This window comes from Emydura macquarii, unplaced genomic scaffold, assembly GCF_026122565.2.
Source record: "Emydura macquarii macquarii isolate MOO-44397 ecotype Brisbane River unplaced genomic scaffold, CSIRO-AGI_Emac_v2 contig_499, whole genome shotgun sequence".
NCBI lineage: Eukaryota > Metazoa > Chordata > Testudines > Chelidae > Emydura > Emydura macquarii.
The window spans coordinates 5,708,751-5,713,138 of NW_027130636.1; positions in this window are offsets into that span (position 1 = coordinate 5,708,751).

Sequence of the window (4,388 nt, forward strand, 5' to 3'; positions counted from 1 at the left end):
CCCGCGCATGCGCTGCGCCACGGGGGTCAGAGGGCAACACGCTGCGCTCTATCCGTTCGCGAGAGGTCAGGCCTAGAGACGGCGGGTCTCGCGAGGCTTGGAGCAGCGACGAGGTGAAGGAGCGACGCGCCGTGGCAGAGGAGGAGGAGGACCCGCCCGGCGGCGCTTCCGTCACCCTGCAGCCCGCAGGGCCAGCTCCGCGGGAGGGTGGAGCCGGGCTGGAGCTGCGGCCGCCCTCTCGAGTCTGGGCTTGGCTGGTGGAGGGAGACCAGAGCCCCCGAGCCCAGCCGCCCTTCTCCCCCCAAGGGGACAGCGCGGCTGCGTTGGGCTCCCCAGTGCCGCCGCTGCCAGAGAGCGCGGGGCAGGGCGCTGCTCAGGTGTAGCAGAGCCGCGCTAACCAGACAGAGGCGGAACTAGCAGTGCCGGGGTAGCCAGACCGCGGGTTTGTGAGACTCCTGAGCCTGTCCCCTGCTGCGCTCAGGGCTGCTCATGGGAATAAGTGTCCGGTGTGTGACTGGGCCTGAGCAGGGCGGTTTTAAAACCTTCGTAGGCCCCCCTGACTGAAATAACTAATTTGATTTTAAGCTATTAATAAATAGTTTTTTAAAAATAAAAAATTATGACTTTTTTTTTTTGTAGGCCCTGAAAGTTTCGTAGGCCCTAGGCACTGTGCATGTTGTGCATAATGGATAATATGGCCCTGGGCCTGAGGATCAGCTTTTGTCACGGAGCCCGTGACTTTCAGAAACCTCGGTGACATTTGCTGATGCAGCTTCAGTCCCAGGGCCAGAAATGTCAGCTGGTGGGGGCCCAGCACCCTCAACCACGGGGCAGCAGGGGCCCTGGAGCTGTCAGCCACTACAGGCTTCTGGAGACCCACAGATCTGAGCTGCCTTGGAGACCTCTGAGCCACTAGCCCTGGAGCTGTCAGCGCTGCTGTGGTGGCTGCCGGAGTCCCCCAGCAGAGTAGGGCTTGGGCTTCAGTCCTCCCCTCAGTAGCAAATCCCACCCCCATTTTTTTTAGTAAAAGTGACAGACAGGTCATGAACTTCCATGAATTTTTGTTTATTGTCTGACTTTTACTAAAAATAATCGTGCCAAAAATCTTAACCTTAAATATGCATAAATGGCTAAATCTTTCTTGAGTCTTCCCAAATGATCCACTTCTGCAGCCGTTAGTTCTGAACAGGAAAGCTGTTGTAGGAATGCTTAGGGCCCTTTTAAATAAAGACTTGAGTGCGTAGTTTTTTGAGGCAGTTTATTTTGAGCAGTTTGGAGAAGTGTTGGTTACCCTAAGGCTTTTGAGGACTTTTACCTTACAGACTTACGTTACTAAGTTTTATACAGTATTTAGACAAAGAGAACAAAGAAAAAGATGATGTATTACGGTACATTTTTATTAGCTTAACCTTTTTTTATTAAGATATACTAAAAAAAATTTTTATACTGCCAATTAACCAGGGCCTTTGGTTACTATAACAATTATTTATTAGAGCTAGCTAGCAATGCTTTATTATTTACAAAAATCTGCAACATTTGCAAAATGTACCTGTTTTAAGGCTAAGAAACTACTAAAATTCAAGATGGAATTTTTAGCATACAAGATGGAGTTTTAAAAGCTTAATACAAAATAGAATATATAACTTGATATGAAAATAGAATGCAAAATGGAGTATATAAAAACTTTTTTTTTTACACAGCATAAGAGTAATTAATATGCATTCCTCTAGTCCTGGTCAGAGCATCATATCCAAAGTGTGCCCAGGCTTGTAAGTGGAGCTTACCAACTACCTGGGATCATTCAGTGATTTTTACGGCAGCCCTGAAAATCTAAAGCAAATTAAAAAATCAACATCTGTGGGGGAGGGAGAGTGCTGGAAACCCTTGAACTATAAGTATTCATGACCATGACTACAGTACCCCTATTGTGAGGTATCTAATTAGCCCATCAAGGGCATCTGCATTGGAGCAGGTTGACATGAACATAGCACAAATCCTGTCCTATCATCATTCCATGCCTGACACATCAGATGGAGACACTCAGTCTGATATAGATTAGGGATGAGACTGGCATTTAAGGTTAGATGAAAAACCCTAAACCCTATGCCTAGAGTATCATACGCTAATTGGTACGTCTTCTTGCTTTGTCTCCTCTGCCTACCACCACAATGATCAAGGCAATTTCCAACATGTGGCAAGCATTGTCCAACCTTTTTAGTTGCCTGAGATTGATCATCAAAAGGCAGCTAGTGGATACCTACATATAATGCCCTGGAGCAGGCTGCAAAGTCTGTCCCCAACCCACATCCAAACAACTCATGTCCCTCATCTCCACAGTCCTGGAGGGGCTTCTATTAGTGCAATATCTATGTGTTTCAACATATTTAAAATTGTAGTATGGATTGAACAGTCACCTGGTGAAACAAATGTCATGGACTTTAAATCGTTAACCTTTTGAGAACCATCTGCATTATCTATTCATGTATCTTAAATGCCAAACTTCAATTAAACAGAAGGATCTAAATTAAACCATACCATTCACAAAGCCTTATGCTGTTCTGGATGGTTACTATATGGCCATTGAATATATTGGAAAGTTTATAGTGTGTGTAGATGTATAAATACTCAAGCATGTGCCAGACTGTTGTATTTCAATACAACTTAAATATATTAGGAGCAATAGAAAGATTAAGGAAACTATAAGTCCTCTTCTTAGCAGGGAAGATGATCAAATAACTGATGCCATAAAGAAGGTTGAGGTGTTTAATGCCTGTTTTGCTTCAGTATTCACTAAAAAGAGTGATGGTAGCCAGATACTCAACCCAATTGATATTAACAACAAGGGGTAAGGAACACAAGCGAAAATAGGGCCTGCTGAAATTCATCCTAGGTTACTTAAGGAGCTAGTTGAAGCAATTTTGGAACTGTTAGCAATTATGTTTGAGAACTTACGGAGAATGGGTGGGATCCCAGAGGACTGGAGAAGGGCAAACATAGTGCCCATGTTTAAAAAGAGGAATAGAGAGGACCCAGAGAATTATAGATCAGTCAGCCTAACTTTAATATCTGGAAAGATACCAGGACAAATTATTGAACAATTAGTTTGTAAGCCCCTAGAGCAGTGGTTTTCAACCTGCGCCCCGCAGGCCACTTGTGGTCCAATCAGCACGCAGCTGCAGCCCATGTGACATCCTCAGGCCCATACAGGTAGCATTGGATGCGACCCACATTGGTAAATAGACTGAGGACTGTAGGAGAGTAAAGAGTTAAAAGCTGGACAAGTGGTCAGGCCTAAATTACAGAGGACGGGGTCAAGGCAAGGGCAAACCTTGTTTCTGTTAATTGGTGTGAATTTTAGTTAGAGTTTGTTATTTCTCTTCTTCTTCTTTCTTCCTGGTCATCTGCGCAGGGGATGAGTCTATCACCATTCCTGTGCAAGGCCTTTTGGTGGGAAGAAAGCATTATCTTCCTTCTCTCCCTGGCATGCCTTTACTTCAAAGAATGTTAGTGTAAAATTTATAGGTTTTAAAGTGATGTGCCTGACCTCTGTATAGTAATTCTGTAAACAACAAACAGGGGTGGGTATAATTATATTTATTATGTAGTTGTTAATATTCATTTTATAGGTTTCAATGTAACTAAATAAGTGTCTATGGGGAGTTGCAGAAAATGTATACATTTACATACTGTTATGGATAAAAGAATTGTAAAGTAACCCTCGCGTTGCTCACTCGCGGCGTCGAGGTAGAACAAGCAGGCAATAAAGGGTTCTGTCTCCCCAATCCACCCCCAGGACAACCTGTTTGATTATTTCTAACAAGAACCGCTGCCGTAGAGGATGATAGGATTATAAGGAATAGCCAGCATGGATTTGTCAAGAAAACAAATCATGCCAGAACAGCCTAGTGTCTTCCTTTGACAGGGTTGCTGACCCAGTGGATGGAGTGAAGCAGTACATACGATATCTCTTGATTTTAGTAAAGCTTTTGACAAAGTCCTACATGTCATTCTCATATGCAAACTTGGGAAGTGCAGTCGAGATGAAATTACTATAAGATGGGTGCACAATTGGTTGAAAGACCATACTCAAGAAGTAGTTATCAATGGTTTGCTGTCAAGCTGGGAGGACGTATCTTGTGGACTGCCATAGGGATTAATCCTGAGTCTGGTACCATTCAATATTTTAATTAATGATTTATATAATGGAGTGGAGAGTATGCTTATATAATTTGTGATAGCACCAAACTGGGAAGAACTGCAAGCGCTTTGGGGGACAGGATTAGAATTCTAAATGACCTTGATGAATTGGTCTGGAATTCACCAGATGAAATTCAATAAAGATAAGTGCAAAGTACTTAAGTTAGAAAGGAAAAAAATCAAATGCACAG